The following is a 10,525-nucleotide window of genomic DNA, read 5'->3' as shown; positions in this document are numbered from 1 at the left end:
ACATATTGCACTTTTCATAGGGCTCAAAGGGCTCTAATAAAGGCTGTAAGCAGCATCCCCATAGTTACAGATGGGAAAAGTAACTTGGCCAAGGTCACACAGTGACTCAGTGGCAGAACTGGGAATCAAAGCCAGATCCCCCGACTCTCAGCCCTATGATACATAAAGTCACAGCTGATAGTCCCCTCCTGCAAAAGGTTTCAGGGCCATTCAGCTGATCTGGAACTATCTGAAATGCCAGCTTATGCCATTCAGAAAGCCAAGAGCTGGTGAAAATCATTTGTATGTGCTGCCAAGAAATACAGACCCTTGATATGTACATGATGATAAATTCATTCATTGAATAATGACCATTATAGAGAACCACAGTAAAAGCACTGGAATACACAATATGTGTATACACACACACACACTATATAGCACTTCTAATGGCCAACAGCACTTCCACTAGTGGGCATGGTGAAGGTGCCCCCCCTGCCTTGAGGTTTAGGAGACAGTGGTGCGTGCAAGGGTGGTTTGCAGTTAGGAGGGGGTGGCTTTCCAAGCCTGCGGATTCAAAAGAGCATTTTCCTCTCAAATTTAGTCGGAGGAGCTGGAAGCAGTTGTCTATGGACTAACCTTTCAGACTCACAAGCAGCCCGTGGCGGGAAGGGTAACGGGCAGCTTTGGGAACGCAACCCAGCCTTTGCAATCACCATTCAGGGCTCTGAATTTTTACGCACACACCACGGGCTCTAGAAACTAGCAGGGACACATTATAGAAGGTGGAAGCAAGCTCAGCGATTGTCCAAGTCACGCTGGGGGCAGCCTTAGCCCCAGCGGGTTATGCAGAGGCCTAACAGTAATTCTAATGGGCAACCCAACGTTTGATCCCGAGCTCATGACTGAGCAGCAGTGCAGCGTTCGGATGAACATGGCACCTCCCAGTCCTGGAAACTGATCATTCCACCAGAAGTGTAGAAAGGGAGGCGGAGCTCTGGAGGTTTGGGGGGGGATTGATGGGATTCACTCTGAACGACTGGCAAAGCCCCCTGCAGAGCAAATGGGAGTCTGAGGCTCCAGGGCCTTATCTCTCTTTCCCCAAACACTTACACACACTTCATATTTCAGCATCTAACCCTTCTGCAGGCTTACAACCATCCCCAAGTCAAGGATCACCCCCGACGCCCCTTCCCCAAGCTCAACAGCACGGTCTGACCTTCCCCCTAAAGTCTACCAAACTCCGCTCCCAGATGCCAAAAGGCCCCTTAAACCAGCCACCTGAGGCAGCTCGTCTCCTCTTACCCCACATCCCCAGCAGCAACACAAGCCTTAAGTGATTTTAGCTCCGTTGCACCACAAACGTGAATGCACCGAGCGCTCCTCAAGAACACATTTCTAAGGAGCCTGGAGGCTCCAGTGCAGTGTAAATCAAGTGACAGAACCTCGCTGGAGGCTTCATAGTTTCTAATTTCCTCTTCAAGAAAAGCGGCAGAATGAGCTGGGCTCCCAGCAGTTCCCGCATCTCCATCCACCTCCGCATACGCCTTATTTAGAGGAACACTCAAAGCCACCTCATCAATTCTATCCAGAGGAAACAAAATCCAAGGCAGTATCAAGACTTTACAACCTCTACTTTTCTTGCCACACAGTCCTAATGTAAACCGCGCTTGGTATTTCCACTTACAGACCCTGTCATTTCATTTTCTCTTCCATTCGATTTTTTTGGTCAGTCCCAGACAGCTGATTTAGGGGACACTCCCAGAGGAAGGGGATGAGGTGCATATCTAGTAGCTAATCCACGCTGAGCGTAGATCTTTGCTACCCACCTCTGCGTGGCTAGAACCAAGACGGCTCCTGCTCAAAGCTCCCATGCTCCCTACTGCCACCTGTGGGGCTGTCCTTCTAAGGGTCGCCACCCCCAGGAAGGGAGGGGGTGGTATTTGTGTTTCCCTTCCCTGCCCCATGGGGGGGGCTGCTGTGTTCCCTCCAGCACTTACCCATTTGTCCGGGGATGAGGTGGTGTGGGTGGTGCTGCGCCAGGCAGCCGTTACCATGAAGGGAACGGTGCACACGCCTCTGCCCGAAGGCTGCAAGGATGCTGACGGGGGGGCCAGATGGAGGTTGACTGAGCATCTGTTGGCTCGGTCGAGCCTGTGGACTTCTTGGCCCACATTGTGTTGTAGGCCGAGCCGTGCCAGTTCCTGGCAGACTCACGAGGCTCCAGGGGGAAGGTGTGGCTTGCTCTCTAGCAGTGGGTGGGACTTTAATCTCATCCTTCAGGGTGCAAGGCAAAGGGACCAAGCAGGGCAGTCCACAGCCGACCAGTAGGCCCGCTCCTTCCATGACTCCTTGGTTACCTACGGGATCGACCGTGGATTGCTGCATGGTTCCACAGGCGTAGTGCTGCCAGCTGTGAGGACCCTCAAACCCCACAACGAAGCCCACTACCATCACGTTTCTGAACATCAGGGGCTGCAGGGCGAGCCTCTGCAGTGCCAGGTACTCTCCTTCCTTCAGGCAGGGCGGTATTCTAGTCATCCTGCAGGAGACAGAAGGATCTAGCCACCAAAACCAGGTAGTGGGTAGAGTGGGGGATTGAGGGGGTACTTCAGCCAGCTCACTAAGTTGTCAGGCAGGGTAGTGACCCTGTTCTCCCCAGACTTATGGCCTGCAGTTCTGGGGGCTGGCAAGGTTGTGCCAGGTTACATCCTGCACGTCCCAGCCTGTGCGGAGGGGCTGATCCTCATCCTTGTTAACATCTGTGCCCTGATACCAGGCCCAGAATGGGCACGTTTTCACCTTCCTTGGCATCTCGGATCCTCGGGAGTGCCTGGTTCTGGGTGGGGACTTTATCATCATGGATGCACAGGACCGCCTCGGGAGAGAGAAGTGCCAGGCCCCTGCAGATGTCCTCTGGGAGATAGCCAGCCATCACTCCCTGGGGGAGGTCTAGCACAACCACCACCCAGGTGACTACCACTTTCACTTGTATCTGGGTGGAAGACACAGTTCGGCCTTCTGTCATTTTAACAGAAGCCTGCTGGAGGATGGGGGCTTTGTGGCATCCTTCCAGGAGTTCTGGCTGGCCTGGTGGTAACAAAGGCTACCTTTTCCTTGGCATAGAGGTAGTGGGATGTGGGGGAACCCCTGGCTCCCCAAAACTAGTCATCAGGCCCCTGGCCCATGAGCCTCCCCCCAGCTGCCCCCCGACATGACACCTGAGTCAGCTGAATGCCATCCAGCCAGTCCCTCTCCAAGCCATGCAGCCCCTTACCCCAGGCCCTCCAGACCTTGTTATTGGGCATCTGCCCCTCAAGCCTCCTCCCCACCACCATCTGAGCCAGCTGCATAATCTGCAGCTGGTTTGTTTCTGAACCATGCTGAGGAAACATCTGTTCGCAGTCATGCTCCACACGTTTCATTTCCTCACCCTGGTGTCCTGCCCTGATACTAAATGGCAGGATCTTCTGACACCCGTGGAGGGTGAGGAACCCCAGTGGGCCAACCTGTATTCCACCTTGGTTCCATGGCCTGCTGGGGATATCAACTGGCATCTCCTTCATGGAGCCGTGAGCACTGGTGTTTACTTGGCACAGTTCACCCCATCCCCAAAACTTGCCCTTTTTGTGGCATGAGGGAGACTCTAGCGCACATTTGTCTCGAGTGCGCCTGGTTCCAGCCCCTTTTCTGGCTCCTCCAGAACCTTCTCCTAAGGTTCTGTCGGCACTTTTCACTATACACTCTGTCCATGGCCCCCCAAAGTCGCGAGAACTCCTCATCCAACTCCGCCTGGCACTGGCCAGCGTGGCCATTTATAACACCAGGAGGAGGATGCTGGACAGGCAGGTGCTCTACGACCACAAAAAAAGCAGCGAGTCTACAGGAGATCTCAGAGGAAAGGGGGGTTTGCTGGCTGACCACCAAGCCAGAGTGAGGACAGCCCTGGAACAGGTTTAGATCTTCTTCTGGGGAAAAAGAACTGTGGAGAACAAGCAAGTACAATCCTCAGGGAGGAGGAACCAGACAGAGGAGTCTGCATTTACTTTTGGACTTCGATACTCTGGAAAGGATGGACTTTTATGTCGTGAGTTAGGTGGAGGGCCAGGTTCCTGCAGCAGATTTCCACAGCCACCAAAACGGAGCCACTGCAGAGCCATCCCTGACCACAGGGGATGCTCTGGAGGCAACAACCCTGTTACCGCCCTCCAGAACTTGACCTTGGGCCCCTGCTTGGAGACCCCCAGCCTCCCCTCTCTGTGCACCATCCAAGCTGGCTGAACAGCTCATCATTCTGCCTCTGAACCATGCCCACACAACACCCCTTCATGTTCATCCTGTGCATGTCTTCGTCCTTGGGGCCTGCCCTGACACAAAATGGCAGGGCGTCCTCCCACCTGGTGAGGGAGAGGCTCCCTGCTAAGCCAGCCTGTCCTCCATCCTGGTTTCACAGCACCCACCTCCCCTCTGCCCCCTCATTTTGTACCTTTGACCCTCACTCACATTCCTGTTTCTTTTGTTTTCTCAATCAGTTGATTCCTTGCCCTGTGGCTACTCCTGGGCTTTGTCCATGGGGAGGCTCTGCCCCCCAATCACCAGGATTTAGAGAGGCTGGACATGTTTAACTTTGATGTGGGGGTGGGCTGGCATGTGTGGCATTCCCCTATCCCCCTTATCCTGTTTAGGTCATCACCATACTGTGTCTTTAGTGTGTGTGGTTGTGGCGTGCTTGCTGCTTGACTAAAGTATACAGTGTGGTCTGGTTGTTTCGGGGACGGTGTCCTGAGCCTCGCGGCCTGCTAGGCAAGGCTGAGGGCTTCTTAACAAGGCTTTGATCCCCAAGTAGGGTTGCTAACCCTCCAGGATTCTCCTGGCATCTCCAGGAATTAAAGCTTAATCTTTAATTAATGATTATGTCATGTGATGAAACCTCCAGGAATACATCCACCTGAAATTGGCAACCCTGTCCCCAAGCTCTTTAGCACCTGTCAACTCTTAACCGGGGGGCAGGACAACCCAAGGAGACCAGGGCTTTAAAAAGCCCACTCCTAAGTGACCAGGAGCAGCTAACAGGGAAGTTTTGCGAGGGAGTTAAGTGGGGGTCTATATACACTTCATTAACATTCTTGAAACTTAAGGCAATAAACACCTCCCCCACCCCGATAAAAACAAAACAAAGGAACAAGCTGCAGGAGTAAAGAGAATTCAGGGAGAAGTCCAGCAGCAAGTGGGGCTATCCAGTTTATTGCACCCAATGCAGCATGTATGATTACCTGCCTTATGGGGGAGGTGGCATGTGTGCGCATTCGGTGCAAGGAGCTCCTGGCCCTCAGAGACTGCGTTCGGGCTTTAGAAACGAGAGTGGCTGAACCTGAGGGGCGAAGGGAGACAGAGGTACATAGATGAGACTTTCCAGGGCACAGCAAAGTGATCCTACCCTTAGTCTGACAGCTTCTGTGCTGCTGAGGAGGATGAAAGTCTCAGGGAAGGAGAATATCCAACTGGAGAAGAGGGAAACGATCCCATAGTTGGGACCCTCCTTCCAGATGATGTCATGGTATCCTCTCGCACTGAAGATGCCTCTCCAGGGGAGAGAATTCCAGTTATTGGGAAGAGACAGGTAATAGTAACGGGGGATCTGATCATTAGAAACATAGATAGCTGGGTTTGCGATGACCGGGAGAACCGCATGGTGACTTGCCCGCCTGGTGCGAAGGTTACGGATCTCTCGAGACATCTAGATAGACGTGGAGTGCTGTGGAGGAACTGGTGGTCGTGATACATGTTGGTACCAGTGACATAGGAAAGAATAAGAGAGGTGTCCTGGAGGCCAAATTTAGGCTGTTAGGTAAGAGATTGAAGTTCAGAACCTCCATGGTAGGATTCTCTGAGATGCTTTCAGGTCCATGCGCAGGGCCAGTCAGACAGGCAGAACTGCAGGGTCTCAATACGGGGATGATCTGGGGCCAATGCCAGAGGCCATGTTCATTTCACCTCCCCTTGGGGCTTCCGCCCCTTCCTCGGCCTGGGCCCGGGCACGGCCAACTACATTGTTCGGGGGCAGTAATGCTGCACCAGGGCTGGTGGACAGAGGCCAAAGGGGGAAGGGGAGTTGTCCCTCCCCAGGGGGGAGAATGGGAATGATATTGGGAGCCTGCCAGGATAATAGGAAGTCAGGGGACTTCTCAGCCTCTGCCATGGGATGAGCCATCCTATTTCTTAGAGGAAGCTTGTGGTTCCAGGAGCAGTGGTGGGAGGACTACCATGCCCTAAGATTGAGGACGACCTTTTGGAAGGAGGGCGAAGGGGCTGCACTGAGAACTGGTGGGCCCACAGCTCCCTCTTAAGCTATGGGACAGATCACAGGTCACTGGGTGGTCCTGCTAGGATGGAGGGTGTCATCGTCTACTAGGATTCCTGGCTTCCCCAAAAGCAGCACACCAGCTTCACCCTTTTTGAGCATCCATAGTTGTAGGGCAAGTCTCCATTGGTGCCCAGCTCTCGCCCTATTTCATCCAGGTGAGTAGACCAGAAGTTGTAAGCTTGCTACAGCCTTGACCTAGGACAGCTGGGTCTGTTCACTCAAGCTGTAGAGACTGGGGTTACAGGTTCAATCCCTGGTGCTGCTGACTCACCCAGGGATGTGGTGTAATAGTCACTACTGGAAAAGGTGGACAGATTGTACCAGCCTGAACACTCTGCTTGACAGTATGGTTATTTTAAGCCTGCATGAGATCTCTCCAGTAGATATTGTTACTTGACAGCACAGAATAAATATCTGCACATCTCTGGGGGGAAGCAACTAAGCAAATTGATTTTAAAAGCCAGCAGCACTATCCATTGTGCCATCTATCAAGTGGAAGGGGAAGTGGAATTGACACTCTGCAAGTCAAAGCAACCGTTTCTAAAATGTGATGTTAGAGCCATTACCAGCTTCGTATATTTCATTTCATTGTGCATGCAACCAAGCACATTATTGGCTTTTTATTTCCCTCCCTGTTTGCTTGAGGATTTTGATTAAAATTAGCAACTATTTCAAGAGCGGCCATGTTGTACTTAAACCATTAGGTACATCCATGAAAGATATTTGTTTTAGGAAAAAGGGAACCGAATAATTGGTCATTTGTCTTTAACTTAGGAATCAAGCAATTGCTTCATGGATCCTGGCTCCGTAAGAGCTCTGCCATTTATGAGAAAGGCATTTAAGCAGCCTGCAAGAAACCACACGTTCTCTCATTACGATGCAGGGGGAAAGGAACAGCGCTACACATTGACTGTGGGTTGCGTGGGAAACATCAGAAACCTATAGATTCTGAAGCCACTTTTGGCTAAATTGGCCTCTTTCTCCAGCTGCATTCTAATGAACTCCTGCCTAGGTGCTAGGCCTGATCCTTTAAGCTGGACAAAGTTTGGACATCTAGATGACCTTATTTCTGAAGCTAATCTGTTTACCTAATCTGCAGAATAAGATTGCATCTATCCTCCCCTTTAACAGGACAATGCAATCCATTGACATCACAGGTGGTTCACCCACTCAGATCTTCATTGAGGTGCAGGCAGTATATCCAATCCAGATCAAGTGTAGAGCTGGGCAAATGCTGCCCAATAATTTGTGAATCTTCATTCACATTTGCAAGCCTATTCACTGAGCCTGTTTACTTTCTACAAGTGCTCTAGCCTGTGGGGTTATCAGCAGGAAATGTTTCCTTGAAACTTATTGCCTGGAAATAAGGAATGTTCCTGGAAAGCAAGTTTCAGCTTTAAAAAAATGGTTATTTGCCTGATGTAATAAAGTGCTCGTGATAGGAGTAATCAGAGCATTATGGGATGGAGCCAGGCTCAGGTCCACTCTTCCCTTACTTCCTGCTTTACAAATGGGAGCTTTCATGCATCCACACGATTGTGAGGCAGTTGAATAAAGTAGCAAGTTCCCAACTTGCAGTCCTGTGTATAAAAAAAGTATTATTTTTGTTAAACTGAGCAGTCCCCTTACAAAAACACTCAAAATGTGATTAATGCTCAGCTGATCAGCAGATGTACAATGTAACCTATGGGTCCAATCAAATTTCATATTCACCACCATTTGGGGATCTGGGGCAAAATTGGGGATTGGTCCTGCTTTCATAGAATCATAGAATATCAGGGTTGGAAGGGACCTCAGGAGGTCATCTAGTCCAACCCCCTGCTCAAAGCAGGACCGATCCCCGACTAAATCATCCTAGCCAGGGCTTTGTGAAGCCTGACCTTAAAAACTTCTAGGGAAGGAGATTCCACCACCTCCCTAGGTAACGCATTCCTGTGTTTCACCACCCTCCTAGTGAAAAAGTTTTTAGGGGGGGAGGGATAGCTCAGTGGTTTGAGCATTGGCCTGCTAAACCCAGGGTTGTGAGTTCAATCCTTGAGGGGGCCATTTGGGATCTGGGGCAAAAATTGGGGATTGGTCCTGCTTTGAGCAGGGGGTTGGACTAGGTGACCTTCCGAGGTCTCTTCCAACCCTGATAGTCTATGATTCACCACTTGGGCAGTCTTATTTCTCATTGACTTGTATCTGCTTGTTTGTAAAAGAAAACCCTTGCATTTTATTTCCGTTCATGAAGATAAATCCATTGTGTATTGTATTTTCTAACGAACCTCTTTCTAAATCTGCAATCTGTACCATCTTGCAGCAATAAAGATTAGAGATGCAGTGAGGCATGTATTTTAAGACATAACATAATGGGAATAGATTTAACTACCATTTTAGATTTTGGCTAGATTTTTTTCACGCTACGTGATCTTCCTTGGTAGTTAACGCAATGTCAGCACTTGTATTGACGTGCTCTTAGTGTAGACTGCTGATAAACGTGCAGGAGTATGTTACACACACAGCATAGTGGAGTTTATTCCCTAGTCAGCTCATCTTTTAGGTGAGCCATGCATGTATAACAGCGGGGGTGAGCTACAGGACTGAGGAGGGCTTGTTTTGCATCAACTTCTGGGGCCTTTTTTAGCTTGGGCACCTTCAACGCTAGGGGCCCTGAAGCAAACATATGTGCTGTATATGATCGATCCTTCCTTTTAATATGCTTAATTTCAGACTCCCTTAGTATCTTTCTTCTGCACAGTTCCTTCCTCCCCATAACTACCTCTATTCCAGGGTATGAATTTTAAATAGCTAAGAAGTTTGAAAAAATAATAACTGATGAACAGAAAGAAGCAATTTATACAAAAAAAACCTCAGTGCAATTGTTTCCCCAGCACTAAGGAAGACACCTGTGGAGAGAGTGGGAGGAAAAGAAGTGAAGCTGAATTGGACTGGGGTTTCAACTATGGGGAAGGATGGCAGAATCACATTTGCTTCATGGAGAGCTGGGGGAAATATTGCCTTCCTTGATTTACCATGTGCCACGTTCCTTGCCTGAGTTAAGCAGAATCTGATTGAATGGAAGGCAGACTCATGTGTGTCTGATGTGATTTATCAGAGGCAGGCACCTGCCAGGCCTTCTGGGAAATCTGGGAGAGTCCCAGTTACGGTGCCTCTCTAACAGACTGGTGTTTTAATACTGAGCTCCCAGCAGCCCAGAGTTCATTCTCTGCCATAGACTGCAAACTCTTTAGGGCAAAAAACCAGTCTTGTCTATAAAGCCCCATGCATATTTATGGTTCCACACATACAAAGAGCTCGGCAAGGTTATCAACTGGTGTCAGCCCGGCAGGATTTCCTGTATGACCCCACGTTGACTAAAGGCTTTGAGGGTGAATGTTCCTTGGGCTCCGCCATTTAAAAGGAGATGCAGGGACTATTAGCCTGTGATAGGGCAACCTCTAGCCTGCTGATCTTATCTAGGCCTTCAGTGAGCCCTACACGATGAGGCATGGGGAAAAAGAAAGTCTAATCAGGAGATCTCCAGTGCAAGGCAGTAATTTTAAGCCATCTAGCAAAGCAAAACGTGCTGTGCTTGTAGGAGTGGAAATCCCAAATTGGACACACAGTTGTCTTGTAAGACAGGCTCGAAGAGCAACAGCTACTTTGATTTATATGGTATTTTATCAAGCCAAATGTTCCCTGAGAGCTTTGCAAGATGAGATACTAACACAGCCTATAAAACTAGCCATCTACAATAGGATGGGGAAAAGGAAATAAAAGGCCTTTTAGCATTTGAATTATAAGAGAGAAGTGGGAACGTGCCAATCTTCTGATAATCCCAAGGCAAGGAAGCTCAGAGAAGAGTTGTAGTGGTTTCGATAGGCAGATACGCATTGCAGGGGAACATGCAGAACAGGGCTGCATCCAGCCATCTATGAAGTCACTGGTTAATGGGGACAGGTTTTTGTGGGACTAGTTTTAGGGGAGTTACTAGCTATGGCAGAGAGATACGCTGGGGTCCATTCCCCAGCAATCAGGAGCACTGGAGGATCTCACATTCCATAGGATATAGAGCACTCAGAGACCAGTTCAAGACTGTGCAATGAACTCCTGCAGGAATATAGAACCTCACCTCCTTTTGTCCCCAGGTGAAGCTACTCTACAACCTGGCCTTCGGGCAACAGGCATCATACAGCAAAG

This window comes from Chelonia mydas, chromosome 17, assembly GCF_015237465.2.
Source record: "Chelonia mydas isolate rCheMyd1 chromosome 17, rCheMyd1.pri.v2, whole genome shotgun sequence".
NCBI classification, from domain to species: domain Eukaryota; kingdom Metazoa; phylum Chordata; order Testudines; family Cheloniidae; genus Chelonia; species Chelonia mydas.
The sequence above is the reverse complement of the archived record's forward strand: the minus strand, read 5'-3'. Positions refer to the sequence as shown.